A 16,332-nucleotide genomic window follows, 5' to 3' on the forward strand; every position below is an offset into this window, starting at 1 on the left:
TACGATAAACCTTACGTAAAGACTGACAAACAACCAAGTTGCAAAAGAAGACAAATAGTGCAAATTTTTTAAAAACTAATGCTGAGAACTTGCTCTCGAAACTGAGTCTACAGAATCAGTGGAGGTTGAGGAATCAGTTGCGTTCAGAAGGATGAGGAACGGAGAGGTGAGAGGGTATTGAGGAGCAATCGGCAGGAGGTGAAGTGCTCGGGCTGATTTGTCTGCATACGAGGGCGTCATCTCCTCGCCCGAACTCTCAAATCAAGGTCACCAGGACTACAATCCTGAGCCGAGCACACACAGTAGGAGCCCAGGACTGGAGACCTGTGGGAAGGCTCCTCTGTCGCTCACTTCAGCAGCTCACGTACTATAATTGGAACGACCTTTGCCCTCTGTGCCAGGCTGGCACGCAAAGTCGGGAGGCTTCCCACTTTTCCGAGGACAGCACGCTAGCGTAGCAGTTGGTGTAACGCTTTACAGCACTGGCGGTCAGTGTTCAAGTCCCGTTACTGGAGTTATGGAGATTATACGTTCTTCCCTTGGGTTTCCTCCAAGGTGCTCCAGTTTCCTCCCACACTCCAAAGACATTTGGGTTAGGATTAGTAAGTTGAGGACGTGCTATGGCCAACACTTGCGGGCTGCCCCCAACACATCCTCGGAATGTGTTAGTCATTGACACATCTCACTGCACGTTTCGATATCTCCACGTGACAAGTAAAGCCAATCTTAATCCTAAACATGCGAAAGTCTGCAGACACTGGGAATCCAGATTTAATTATTTATTGCGATACGGAGTGGAATCGGCCCCTCTGGCCCTTTGGGATGTGCCACCCAGCATCCCCCGATTTAACCCTAGCCTAATCAGGGGGCAATTTACAATGACCAATTAACCTATGGACAGGTAGGACTGTGGGAGGAAACCAGGGCACCTGGAGGAAACCCACACAGTCTGTCTTGTTGTGTGTTGTCTGCTACGTCGGTGGCCAGCAGCATGACAATACTTGTGGCCTGCCACCAGTACATTCTTATTAATGCAAATGACACATTTCACTCGATGTTTAGTCACTGTACACGTGACTAATAAATCTAATCTAACCTAGTTACAGATTCCGTATAAAACGAATACGTTTAGACCATAAGACAAAGGAGCAGAACTCGGCCATTCGGCCCATCGAGTCTGCTCTACCATTTCATCATGAGCTGATCCAATCTCCCCTTTAGTCCCATTCCCCCGCCTTCTCACCATAACCTTTGATGCCCTGACTACTCAGATACCTATCAATCTCTGCCTTAAATACACCCATTGACTTGGCCTCCACTGCCACCCATGGCAACAAATTCCACAGATTCACCACCCTCTGGCTAAAAAATTTTTTCACATCTCTGTTCTGAATGGGTGCCCTTCAATCCTCAAGTCATGCCCTCTTGTACTAGACTTCCCCACCATGGGAAACAACTTTGCCACATCCACTCTGTCCATGCCTTTCAACATTCGAAATGTTTCTATGAGGTCCCCCCTCATTCTTCTAAACTCCAAGGAGTACAGTCCAAGAGCGGTCAAACGTTCCTCATATGTTAACCCTCTCATTCCCAGAACCATTCTAGTGAATCTTCTCTGAACCCTCTCCAATGCCAGCACATCCTCTCTTAAATAAGGAGCCCAAAACTGCACACAGTACTCCAAGTGAGGTCTTACCAGTGCCTTATAGAGCCTCAACATCACATCCCTGCTCCTATACTCTATTCCTCTAGAAATGAATGCCAACATTGCATTCACCTTCTTCACCACCAACTCAACCTGGAGGGTATCTTGCTCGAGGACTCCCAAGTCCCTCGCATCTTTACTCCAGATGTGGTGTGTGTCTGGAACTCATTGACCAAGAGGGTGGGAGTGTCACATTCAGGGTCCGCGTACCTTCGCCAGCGGGTTTAGGAATGGGTTCGCCAATCTCACTCGTGAATACGCACGCTCCAGTTAATTAGTGTTTCATTGTGGTGGTATTTAACTCCTTTCTTCTCAATTCAGTCTGACTGAGACTTGACCAAAAGCCTACTTACCATTACCCTGGTTCCAGGAAAGAAAACTACCGATTAGCCTGAAGCTGCTAAGGAGGGTATTTATTTGGTATTTACCCACTGCGGCCAAGCTACTGTATCAGTGTTGGCTTTAGTTTCGCGGTTCTAGTTAACGGGCCTGTTGGCCTGGCATTGATTGTTTTTCCACGGACCCTATTGTGGAACTGGTGATCTGCTTCTCTCCACACTTGGGCCGTAGCCGCACATCCTGCCAGGGAGAGGGAGAGACCCTCCCCACAGAGAACAGTGCTGGTGTGGGGACACAGAGAGCTGTAAGATGCAGAATTATGGACCCCCCATTGGAAAATGGGGTTCGCCTGGGGAGGTCTTTACTGACTAGCAGAGCCAGGATGGGCCAAATATGCTCTTGACCAGGATGGACCTGCAGAATTAGCATAAGGGTGTTGCAGAGTCAGCCATCTCCATCATGGACACTAGCCTCCCCACCATCAAAGACATCTTCAAGAAGTGACACCTCCACTAGTTACCATCCATCATAAGGGTCCTCACCACCCAGGAGATGCCCTCTTCTCATTACTACCATCGGGGAGTTGGTACGTGAGCCCAGAGAACCACACTCAATGATTCAGGAACAGCTTCTTTTCCCCCACCACCAGATTTCTGAACGGGCCACAAACCCATGAACACCATCTCATTACTCCTTTCCCTTTGGCCCTCTTTAATTTTGTAATTCATTGTAATTTTATGCCTTTCCTGCAGCAAAATAACAAAGGTCACATCGCAAGTCAGTGATAGTAAGCCTGATCCCGATTCTGAGCGAGGAGCCTTTAAAGACGACCTTACCAGAATACCACAAACATACTAACAACTTCAGCACTCGTTTCCTTTCACATCCACCTCTGTTATTTAAGTGACGTAATCCAAATTATGATAAATATAACCTCTGGGCAGAAGTTATTGCTCCTCTTCAGTTACCACAATCGTCACAAAATGTTCGAGATATTTGAGCACAGAACGGTGATGAGGGAAGGGAGGGTACAAAACCACTTGGAAAAATATCGAGAGGTGTTTACGTTTTTGGGATGGAGTCTGTCTGAGAAGGGACTGATCAACAGTGAAAGGAGTTTTAAATACACATTTATTTACCAATAGCTCAGTAGCTGATATTTCTGGACTATTTCTGGGAATATATAACCAGTACAGCACTCTGCAGCACCTTCAGCCAACAATATTATGCCGACCTTTTAAGCTACTCCATGATCAGTCTAAAGCTTCCCTCCTATATGGCCCTTAACCCTCCGTTTCTCTTACATGGAAGTTGTCCTGTCCAAGACCAGAAGATGCTGCAGAAGATCGTGAACATAGCCCAGCACATCACACAAACCAATCTTCCATCCTTGGACTCACTTTACACCACACGCTGTCGGAGCAGTGCTGCCAGGATAATCAAGGACACGACCCACCCAGCCAACACACTTTTTGTCCCTCTTCCCTCCGGGAGAAGGTTCAGAAGCATGAAGATTCGTACGGTCAGATTTGGGAACAGCTTCTTTCCAACCGTGATAAGACTGCTGAACAGATCCTGACCCGCACATTCCAAATATCTGGACTTAACTTGCACTGCCTTATTTTCCCTTTTCTATTTTCTAATTATGATTTATAATTTAAATTTTTATTATATTTACATTGATTTGTACTTTAGGGAGCGCGAAGCGCAGAAACAAATATCGCTGTGATGATTGTACGCTCTAGTATCAATTGTTTGGTGACAATAAAGTAAAGTATAAAGTATCCACGTGCCAAAGAGCCTCTTAAATGTCCCTAACATATCAGCCTCTATCACCACCCCCGGCAGGGCGTTCCACACACCCACCACTCTCTGTGTATACAACCTGCCTCTGACATCCCCGCTATGCTCACCTTGAATGGATGTTCTCTGCTATTAGCCTCTGCTGCCCTGGCAAAAAAGGTGCTGCCCCTCCACTTTACCCACGCCTCTCAGAACCAGGCCCATCCAGTCCTAACGAAGGGCCTCGGCCCGAAACGTCAACTGTTTATTTCCCCCTCCCCCCCACCCCACCATAGATGCCGCCTGGCTTACTGAGTTCCTTCAGCATTGTGTGCGCGTTGCTCAAGATTTCCAGCATCTGCAGAATGCCTTGTGTCCATTTTTTTTGTGGAATTACTTGAGATTCCCCTGTAGCACTTCCTCACCGGTAACCTGCTTTGACAAAGCTGGGACCATACGCCTTCATGCTGGACCAGATATCACGGAGGGGAGATGGAGATGGCTAACCCTTGATATCAAGGATCTGTGGCATCAGAATCAGGTTTATTATTGCTGGTATATGTTGTGAAATTGGTTGGTTTCAGCTGCACGCAGTGTAATATACAAACAATAAGTTACAGAAAGAAATATAAAGAAAAATAAATCATGTAAAAGGAGCACAAAATAGTGAGAGAATGCACAATATTTGTTCTTGTTTGTGTGTAGTTTTTCACTGATTTTAGTTTATTGTTTTGTTCTGCCGTACATGAAAGTACATGTCTTTTCATGTCTTCATGAAAATGCATCTCAGTGCAGTGTATGCTGACATGTGCATACCTTTTATATAAACTTACTTTGAACATTGTGGAGCTGTATCTGTAACCCTGGAGTCTTTAGGAATTGCATAATGTAAAGCATAATGTGGCAAAATGGAACCTGTGTGATCCCAGAGTATTTTGCTGGTTTTTAGATTCATTCGGGTGAAAGGCTTGCAAGAGGAGGTGTGATTTACAGCAGAGAGTGGTTTGACAAACAGAGAAAAACAAGGCATAGCTGCTGGGGGGAAGTCCCAACAGTAATGGACTAGTTACAAACAAATGCAACTCATTTAAGATGGATGCAGATAAAGAAGGAGGGCAATTAAGGATGAGTGGAGTCTGTAAGTTTATAAAAATTATCTATTTGAGCTGTAAGGTTGAAGCTACCTATCAATGACTTAATATGTGGAGTTAGACTTCTCCCTGCAAAAAATAATAGTGCTTATAATTTAATCTACTCTAAGATGTAGTCTGTTAGTGAATATTAGAAGACCTATGTAATTAGTTTTGCTACAACAAGTGTATGGGACATTGGAAAAAAAGTTGAATTTCCCCATGGGGATGAATAAAGTATCTATCTATCTATCTATCTATCTATCTATCTATCTATCTGAATGGTACGTGACAACACTGAGTACAGAAGAGAAGAAAGCCTGCCACACCAGGTTCAGGAACAGCTACACACCTGTAATCATTCACTTCTTGAAGTCAAGTCAAGTCACTTTTATTGTCATTTCGACCATAACTGCTATGCGCAGTACACAGTAAAAATGAGGCAATGTTTTTCAGGACCATGGTGTTACATGACGCAGTATAAAAACTAGACTGAACTATGTAAAAAACAACACAGAAAGAAAAAAAAACAACTACACTAGACTACAGACCCACCCAGGACTGCATAAAGTGCACAAAACAGTGCAGGCATTACAATAAATAATAAACTGGACAATAGGGCAGTAAGGTGTCAGTCCAGGCTCTGGGTGTGACCTGCACAGCCAGAACCCTACCTCAGCAACAGAACACAATGGATCACCTCCTGCACTATCGTGGTTGTTGTTTCACTTAATATCTTATTCAGCCCATTGAGTCTTTCCTATCATTCGACTATGTCAGATTAATTCTCTCCTTCAACCCCATTCTTTTTCCTCTTCCCCATCTTTGATTCCCTTACTAATTAAGTACATATCAATCTCCACATTAAATATGTCCTATTAAATATACATTGTTTTGCACAGTCTTTTTATTCTTTTTACTGTCTCGTATAATTTATGTGAGTCATGTCCTGTGTGCTAAATGCACTTATACTCTGCTCACTTTATTTAGTGCACCTGTACACCTGCTCATTAATGCAAATATCTAATCAGCCAATCATGTAGCAGCAACTCAGTGCATCAAACACAAGCGATTCTGCCGATGCTGGAAATCCAGAATAACAGAAACAAAATGTTGGAGGAATTGAGCAGGTCAGGCAGCAACTCTGGGAATAAACAGACATTCGACATTTTGAGAGAAGGGCCTCTTTTTCAGGAAAGGAAGAAGGAAGATGCCAGAATAAAAATAGATGGGAGAGGGGGAGGGGGGCTAGCTAGGAGGTGATAGGCGAAGCCAGGTGGGTGGGAAAGGTATAGGGCTGGAGAAGAAGGAATATGATAGGAGAGAAGAGTGGACCACTGGAGAAAGGGAAGAAGGAGGGATACTAGTGGGAGATGGTGTGGATGAGGAGGAGAGGCAAGAGATCAGAGTGGAGAATAGAAGAAGAGGGAAGGGGGAGGGGGAGGGAAAATTAGAAGGAGAAATCGATGTTCATGCTGTCAGTTTGTAAGATAACTATTTGGAATATGAGGTGTTGCTCCCCTACCCTGAGCTTGGCCTTAACATGGCACAAGAGGAAGTATTGGACCAACATGTCGGAATGGGAATTGGGATAGGAATTAAAACAACTGGCCATCAGGAAGTTCTGCTTTTGGCAGATAGAGCAGGGGTGCTCAACAAAGCTGACCCCAACTTACGTCGGGTCTCACCCACGTAGAGGAGGCCACATCGGGATCCCTGGGGACATAGACGACCCCAACCGATTTGCAGGTGAACGGTACAGAACAATCCATAAAGAATTCAGTCACAGTCACGAGGTTCAGCCGTCGTTCAAGCCAAACATCGGAATGGAGAAGAAATGACTTTGACCGTGGGATGAATGTTGGTGTCAGATGGGGTGGTATGAGTATCTCAGAGACTCCTAGCCTCTTGGGATTTTCACACACGATAGCTCACTAGAGTTCACAGGGAATCGTGCGCAAAACCGACAAACATCCAGTGGGCGGCAGTTCTGTGGACGAAAAGACCAGTGAGAGAGGTCGGAGGAGAATGGCCAGACTGGTTCAAACTGACAGGAAGGCGACAGTAACTCAAGTAGCCACTCATTACAACAGTGGTGTGCAGAAGACAGTCTCTGAGCGCACAAAGTGTTGAATCTTGAAGTGGATGGGCTACAGCAGCCGGAGACCATGAACACACTTTACTCGTGGCCCCTTTATTAGGTACAGGGAGGTACTTAATACCTGACTGAGCGTGTGTAACCATGAGGCTGCTGCAGGCTTTTTGCTGTCCCTGTACCTCACCATACTGTGAGTGTGGTAATAAACTTTACTTCTACTGCATGCGTTGGCCATTGTTCAGCCAGTAATGCATGCAGCAGTGCAGTCAAAGTGGCAGCTAACACCACAAAGTGCAGGGGGTCAGCGTCCTGATGAAGGGTCTCGGCCCGAAACATCAACATGTAGCCTTTTCCATAGATGCTGCCTGACCTACTGAGCTCCTCCAGCATTTTGTGTGTATTGCTTTGGACTTCCAGCATCTGCAGATTTTCTCTTGTCTGTGATCAGCGCAATAATGACTTAAATATCCCCTTTCACGATGCGGAACAAGGAGGCAGTTTCTCCAACCTTAACCAGTCCCGGTCGGGGTTTATTTCCTCCTCCCACCCAAGCAATTCCCGCCACAGCCTTCGCCCAGAAACAAATGTTTTCCCGTCGGGTGAGATGTCCGAGTCCGTTGTCCACACTGCTATGAGAGAAAACAGCAGAGGCTATAAAAAGTGAGGAAGAAACCACAGCAGACCACGCCCCCAGGAGCCGAGCTCAAAATATCCTGAGTGTTTACAACTTAAATATAAGGAGTGGAAATAAGGGAGAGTGCAGAGGAAGATGCACAAATACACTCTGTTTGCTTCTGAGAGGGAGATCGGAAACTGGTGTTTCTGGACTGCTTGCTGGGTCCTTAAAATCCATCAAAACGTGCTTTTGAGAAAGAGATGCATGTTTCCAACACAGCTGCACGTACGCCAGTGGATGCAAAGCCACGGTGATGTGAAGTCGTGGTTGGGCTGAACGCCGCAGAGGGTTTGTCAACTGCAGTGTATGAGCTCATATTTTGCCACTGAATCTTCCGCCCACCGTGTTCCCGCTCACTCGGCTCCTCCACACCTTCCTCAAACCTCGTTACATCTGCCTCCTGGCTAACCAGGGGTTCCCACCCTTTTTTTATGCCACAGACCCCTTCCGTTAACCAAGGGTTGATGGGCCCGTTACTAACACTCCTGCCGAATTCAGTACCATCAGCAAACATGAAAATATAACATTTCATCCCACCAAGTTACGAATTTAGACCAGTGGGCCTACAGTCTGGCCATACAAGAATGGTTTGCTCATTCCCATTCTTTTCTTTCCATCCATGAACCAATTCTCAAACCCTTGTCAGTACATTATCTCCAATTCCATAGGCTCACACATTATAGACCGAACAACATTATATGAACTCATCGAAAACCTAGAAGAAGTCCAAATACTTTTGGAAGGGTGGCAAAGTAGCCGTTAGCATAACGCTTTACAACACCAGCAATCAGAAAAAAATGGGCTCAAATCCTGCTGCACTCTATAAGGAGACTGTACATTCTCCTCCCGACCACTTGGGTTTCCTCCGGGTGCTCCATTTTCCTCCCTCATTCCAAAAGACACATGAGTTAGCATCAGTAAGCTGTGGGCATGCTCTGTTGGCACTGGAAGCCCGTGCGCGCGCACGCACGCACGCACGCACGCACGCACGCACACACACACACACACACACACACACACACACACACACGCACATCCTCAGACTGTGTTGATCATTGACGCAATCGATGCTTTTCAATCTTTCGATATGCATGTGACAAACAAAGCCATTTTTCTTTGTGTGAAATACACCAGCAGTTGTCCTGTTCTGTTGTACTAGCCTCAATCTCAGTGACTAATCAAACTTGAGCTTCCCTTCATCAATCTCTGGCTGCCCAGTCCTATTATTCTGTAATGTTATTACATCGTCTATTACAGACTCTACCAGTGCCCTCACCACCAGTCGCGAGCTGATTGATCAGTATTTCATTTCTTTGTCTCTCTCCAAAAGTCATAGGAGTAGAATTAGGCCATTTGGCCCATCCAGTCTGTTCCACCAGTCAATCATGGCTGATTTATTTTCCTTGTACGATACATCATATCTGTTTCACCCTCTAGGTTCTTTGTAAAGACAGTCTGATAGCGTCCTGATCAGCTTTACTGATCCTGGCTTTATGTTCCAGATTGATTTCGCCAAGCCGATTTAAATTCCGCCACTGGATTATTATTCTAAACCACCGAGTTAAAAGAACATCAATTGAGACGTTGCAGTCCCGCATCTAATAATAATCACACGCTGCGTCCCACAGGGGAAACAGGTTTTAAAAATAACACAGAATGTGGTGTCCCAACAGGAATTAAAAAATAACACCCAGAGCGACCTGGAGAACATTCCAGAGAAAGTAAGATGCCTTCCTGTTTATCCCTGTCCTCTGGCACAGACTGATCTGCTGGGAATGTCCCACAGCCCTGTGTCTGACACCCATTCACCTTCCCTTCTCTCTACTCCCACCCTTATTCCCGTTTTCCCTCCTCTAACCCATCCATCCTCCAAGAGGACCATGACCTTTCCCACAGGGTTTGGAGGCTTGTGTGCCTCAATGACCCGGAGAGCTATGTTGGCTGGAGTCAGGGCTTTATGCTTTGGCTCTTGGTGGGGTCACCCATGCCAAACAGGTCAAAGGTTAGAGGCCAGACTAAGAGTGGTCCACCGGTCCAACAGGTTCTGAGGTTCAGCTCAGGGCTAACAACCCTGACTGGTAAGACAAAATTGTTGTGGAAACAGCAATGAAGAACCCTTCTACATCTGAGTGCGATGGTTTTCCTGAATCTCCAGCTGGGGCTTGCATGACTGACGGTAGTGAAAACTGAGAGGAAGCTACTGACACGGTGAAGGAAGCCCTGAACACTGTCAGCGGCATAACAGGCAGTAAGTAAGTAAGCTAACCACATTGATTCAGCAGCTGAACAAGTCATCCCTGCCACAATCCCATCCTCACCAGATCCCGTCATCTCACACATCGCTCACTGTCTCCGTAACTGATCTTCTCTCTTCCCCAGTCCAATGAAGCATCGTTGACTTGAAGGATTAACTGTTCTCTCTCCACAGATGCTGAATGTCTCCAACATTTTCTGTTTTTATTTCGGTTTCCCTGCATCTGCGCTCTCCTTTTTAATTCACTCTCCCTGTCGACCTGCCTCCCATGTCGCTGCTTCACCCTGTGGTATTGAAGGTCACATTTTCCTGGGCAGGCACTTAATTCTCACGCCCCACTCAACGAGCTCCCTTGACCCAATCGTGTGCACCCATTTGTTGTCCGGTCAGATCTCATTGAAACATGTTGAATATTGAAAGGCCTAGATAAAGTAGACATGGAGAAGATGTTTCCTATAGTGAGGGAGTCTGGGACCAAAGGGCATTGCCTCAGAAAAGAAGGATGTCCCTTTAGAACAGGGATGAGGAGAAATTTCCTTAGCCAAAGGGTGGTGAATCTGTGGAATTTATTGCCACAGGTGGTTGTGGAGGCCAAGACATTGGGTATATTTAAAGCATAGGTTGATAGGTTCTTGATTAGTAACAGCATTAAAGGTTATGGGGAGAAGGCAGGAGAATTGGGTTGAGAGGGAAAATCAGCTATGATGGAATGGTAAAGTAGATCTGATGGGCCAAATGGCCTTAGTCTACTCCTTACGTATTATGGTCTTATGGTAAGTGAAAGGAAGACAATTTCCTGCTAAGAAGACAACTCATAGAACAGCAAGGCCCCTCAGCCCACAATGTTGTGCCAACCCTTTAACCTACTCTAAGATCAATCTAACCCTTCCCTCCCACATAGCCCTGCGTCTATCTAAGAGTTTCACAAATATCCCTAATGTATCTGCCTCTACCACCACCCGTTGTGGCTCCACACACCCACAACGTCTCTGTGTAAAAACCTAACTCTGACCTCCCCCATGTACTATTGTCTAAGTATTGCCTGGAGTATTGTGTTCAGTTTTGGTATCCAAATTTGAGGAAGGACATTCTTGCTATTGAGGGAGTGCAGCGTAGGTTCATAAGGTTAATTCCCAGGATGGCGGGATTGTCATATGATGAAAGATTGGAGTGACTGGGCTTGTATACACTGGAATTTAGAAGGATGAGAGGGGATCTGATTGAAACATATAAGATTATTAAGGGATTGGACATGCTGGAGGCAGGAAACATGTTCCCGATGTTGGGGGAGTCCAGAACCAGAGGCCACAGTTTAAGAATAAGGGGTAGACCATTTAGAACGGAGTTGAGGAAAAACTTTTTCACCCAGAGAGTTGTGGATTTATGGAATGTTCTACCTCAGAAGGCAGTGGAGGCCAATTCTCTGGATGCTTTCAAGAAAGAGTTAGATAGAGTTGTTAAAGATAGCGGAGTCAAGGGATATGGGGAGAAGGCAGGAAAGGGGTACTGATTGTGGATGATCAGCCATGATCACATTGAATGGCGGTTCTGGCTCGAAGGGCCGAATGGTCTACTCCTGCACGTATCGTCTATTGTCTATCACCTCAAAGTTATGCCCCCTCAAAAACATCGCTGTCCACTCTATCGATGCCTCTTGTCATCATGTACACCTCTATCCAGTCACCTTCCATCCCCTTCGTCCCAAAGAGATGTAAGCACTGTCCAGATGCTCACAGTCTCCAGATACCAGACACAGAGAACCAAGGGACACACAGGGCAATAGGAGTGAGACCAGGCCAGTGGGAGCCCTCAAACCTACCCCACCCAAGACCTCGAGTTCTAGTCAGACAAGCTCAGTGGAAAAAAAGCCTGCTTGTATTAACTCTGTCTACAACTCGAGTATAACTCAATAAAATACCTCCTCATTCCCCTACACTCCAGGGAATAAAGTCCTAAGCTATTCAACCTTTCCCTATCATTCCTCAAATCCCGGCAGCATTCCTTGTAAAATGTCTCTGTATGCACACAGCTGGGTTTAATCGGAATGTTTACTTGAAGAGCTAACATAGCACGAAGGGCTGAATACCCTGCATCAGTCTAAGTAAAACAAACATCCAGCGCCTGTTTACTAATAGACGGCAGAGTGGTCTGGACTGCAGCAGCCAGTGACATCATGCCTTTGAAAGGCTATACCTCAGGGGCACGGAAACATTGCACATCTGTAGACTTGATCAAAGCACCGGATACGTTAGAAAGAGCAGAGTGTTCTGCCCGGGTTGACATTGCATTCCCTTTTCCCATTTCCTCATTGAGTGCATTGGTCACGGTCTGGTGTTCTGGGACAGAAGCCAAGTTTGCAGTCCAGGGCATAAAAACCTTCGCTTTCCTATTGCCAGCATATCCCTGGAACTTGCTGGGAACAGAATGTTTCTCCCATCTCTACAAGTCGGAGCGTCCAATATTGGGAAAAGATTCCATGCATTCCCAAGTTACAACGTGAATAAATCAGCCCAATGTTTCTTGGTGCTGAAATACTGCAGGCTCGCCTTTGGGTGCAGGAATAGTTCTTCCAGTTGCACAACTAAAATGCTGGAAGAACTTAGCAGGTCAGGCAGCATTTATGGGGAGGGATAAACAGTCAACGTTTCAGGCCGAGACCTTTCATTGGGACTGGAAAGGAAGGGGGGAAAGCCAGAATTAGTGGTGGGGGAAGGTGAAGGAGTACAGGCTGGCAGGTGATAGGTGAGACCAGGTGAGGAGGAAGGAGTGTTGGTGGGGGAGTGGGGATGAAGTGAGAAGCCGGGAGGTGATAGGTGGATGAGGTAAAGGCTGAAGAAGGAATCGGATAGGAGAGGAGAGTGGACCATGGGGGAGGGCTACCAAAGGGAGCTGGTGGGCAGGGGAGGAGAAGAGAAGGGGTAATACAGGAGCATCAATGGTGTATGGACAAAGAGAAAAGGGGGAGGGGCGATAAATTACCAAAAGTTCAGGTGCAGGGGGCATCAGAGACCACCAGAGCTTACATTGTTCTAAACTGCAAGAAATACAGATCAAGGGTTGAACGCACCCCGTCACTTTCACCTCATCCTGAACACAGTGAGGAAATACGTGTGTTACGCATATGAGGACATTATCGCCAGGATAAGACAAACTGTGGTCATATCACAGGCAGTCGCTCAAACCTCCACCCTCAAATGCACGAGCAAATTGATAGACTAGAATACAGGAGCATCAGTGTGTGTCGTGGGTGCCCAGTGGGATATGCCCCACTGCGGCTGGAGACGTCTGATGACAGGAGTCTTGCCAAATTATCCACAACCAGAGGAGATGCTCTGCTTTCTCAGACACTTAACAGCAGAACGTAAGGAGTGGAAGGAGGATGCTGCCATTTGGCCCCTCTTAGCACAGAAAAAGGCCACTCGGCCCATTGAGGCCATGCTAACCCTCAGCAGTCCCATTGTTTCTTTTCTTATTTCTATGCCAGTTATTTCTCTCTCTCTCTCATCCTATCACCCACCTATTGGTAACCATGCTTGGAGCCCACGGAGCCTGCTCCCTGGGATCTCCTGGAAACCCAGCTCTTTGGCAAGCTTTCTGGCCACCTCATCTGCTTCATAGAGGAAGCAGGCCCTTCAGCCCACCTAGCCCATGCTGTCCATTAACCGCCCATTTACACAAAGCTAACTCTATCTCCCCACATCCCAGATTCTACCCCTCATCCACACACTGGGTACCGCCTTACCGCAGCCAGCTAACTCACCAACCCACATGTCTTCGGACTGTAAGAGGAGACTGGAGCATCCAGGGAGAAACCACACAGTGAGCGTGCAAACTCCACACAGACAGCAGCCTGGATCTCCACAAAGATGAAAGATCAGTTGATTTGTTTCCAAAGGTCCAATGGAATAGATCTGGTAGGTGGTGTTAGTTGCAATGACAAAGCCCAAACTGTACACAGCAAGATTCCACACACAGTAAGGACTGCATTGTGGGCACTGGTGAGAATTCACCTGTCCTCATTCACAGTACCCTTGTAGAATCCCTTACACAGTCCCAGGTTATACTATTCATCCATAGGAAGCATCCTAACTGAGAATGAGTGTACCCAATAATCCGCTGGGCCATTCAGAAGACAGGAATTGTCCGTGTTTCAAACCAAACTCCCGCTGTGTTCCACAGGCAGATTGTGCGATGCTCCGTGCCCCAGCACCTTGTGTGTCCAGACCAGAGGCGGCGGGGAAACTGCGGCACAGCAGCTTAAAAGTTAGCGCAATCACTTTACAGCACCGGCGATCACTGTTCAGAGTTCAATTCCCGCCACTGTCAGTAAGGAGCTTGTACGTTCTTCTTGCGGCCGTGTGGGTTCTCTCTAGCTGCCCAGCTTCCTCGCACTTTCCAGACATACAAGTCGGGCTGGGAAGTTGCGAGCACGCTGGTGCTGGTGACACGTTCTGGCTGCCCCTCAGACTGTGTTGACAAAATGAGGCATTTCACTCTATGCTTTGACGTTTTCATGACAAATAAAGCCCGTTTTTTAAGCTAAGTGCCCAAGTTTCTACCTCATTCTTCTGCATCCAAAGTTCAAAGTAAAATTTATTATCAGAGTACATCACCGCACAAAAACCTGAGATTCTTTTTCCTGCGGGCATTCTCAGCAAATCTATAGTACAGTAACTGTAAACAGGATTAATGAAAGAGCAAGATCATAGAAGACAACAAACTGTGCAAATGGAAATATAAATAAATAGCAATAAATAATGGGAGCATGAAATAACAAGATATGGAGGCCTTAAAGTGAAATTACTGGCTGTGGGAACAGCTCAATAAATGAACGTAGTTATCCTCAACATTATTTCTAGTCGCGAGTGAGACACTCACCTCAGAACATTTCAAACAGTTTCTAAAAGTGGCTCATTAGTGGAGAGTGGAGGTTGGGAGGGTGCTGTTGGGGTGGGGGGGAAGTGTCCATCACTGTTGTCTCACACACAGGAAAATAAACATGTCCAGAAATGCTAAAATGTGCCTGAGCCGCGCTGGTGGAAACAGAACCGTCCTTGTGTTTAATTAAAGATTTCTCGGAGGTTGCCAAGAGGCTGGATGAGTCTGCAGCAACACATTCTCGGAATTGCATTCCAGAAGGAATTGGCTATTGAGAACATAAGGAGACACTGTTTAGCAAATAGAGGAGAGGGGAAAAAAATATCTGCGCAATGACTCAAGGCCTGAAACGTGTTGGTCATCATGTAAGGATATGCTTGGTGTGTGCATGAACTGTCAGGCAGGAGTTGTTACAGATGTCAGACCTGAACAAAGAGAAGCGTCATGAAGCTGTGGAGTATTTATACAACAGGCAAGAGCTCAGTCCTTGCTTAAACAACCAGGGATCAGGGCACGGGTTCATACCCCTGACCTCTGCCGAGGGGGGTGGGGGGGTTGGATGCGACTGGCGGTGGATTGGGGTAGGCAGTGTCTCCGAGTTAATTCAGGTGCCGGCTCCGACGGGTGATTCATTCTTTAACGGGAATCCCTTTGCAATGTGTCTTGTGTGGAGACTAGTTTCCTTGACCTTCTCTCAGTCAGGGGAAGAGTGTACATCAGCCTGTGATTCAGAACATCCAACAGTGACCAGACGGTACAGGCAATGTGAATTTAGAGCTATAAAGCACACGATCAGGCCTACTGAACTAGTTAAAATAGTAATTTAACACCTAATTAAACTATTCCCTTCTGCCTACACAACATCCATATCCCACCATTCTCTGGAAATTTATGTAAGAGCCTCTTGAATGCTTCTGTAACATTAGCCTCCACCAGCAGCCCGAGCAGTAGTTTCGAGGCACCCACAACTCTCTGTATAAAAAAATCTTCTTTACGCTTGCTCCCTCTCACCATAAATGCTCATGTTCTATTATTAGACATTTCAGCCCTGGGGTCAACGATCCTGGCTGTTTTTCACAATGCTAACAGCTTCTGTCAGGTCCCCCCTACATTCGCAGACAATGGGGAAATTGTGTAGTGTCTGTAACAGAGCGCACGGCCGTCCACCTTGTGAGAAGGAGGATCGAGCGGGGCCCACTAGGCCCCTCCAACCTGTCCTGCTTTTGGATAAGTTCATGGCCAGCTCCGATGTCCCAACTCCACTTTCCTGCCCATTCCCCATTGTCCTCTACTTCCCTGTGAATTAAGGCTGCGAATACTTTCAATGACTAAGACCGTAAGACACAGGAGAAGAATTAGGCCATTCAGCCCAGCAAGCCTGCTCTGCCATTCCATCATGGCTGACTTATTATCCCCATTCACCTGTAACCTTTGATACCCTTACTAATCAAGAAGTTATCAACTTATCTT

The 16,332-nt window shown here is 46.4% G+C and overlaps 1 protein-coding gene across 1 annotated transcript in view; it reads right to left on the minus strand.

The window, feature by feature from the left end:
* Window positions 1-16,332, minus strand: part of LOC140715196 (lysyl oxidase homolog 4-like) — a 123,417-nt gene that overhangs the window by 80,673 nt on the left and 26,412 nt on the right. The window lies entirely within an intron of this gene.

The sequence above is a fragment of the Hemitrygon akajei genome, chromosome 23 (assembly GCF_048418815.1).
Source record: "Hemitrygon akajei chromosome 23, sHemAka1.3, whole genome shotgun sequence".
Classification (NCBI taxonomy): Eukaryota; Metazoa; Chordata; class Chondrichthyes; order Myliobatiformes; family Dasyatidae; genus Hemitrygon; species Hemitrygon akajei.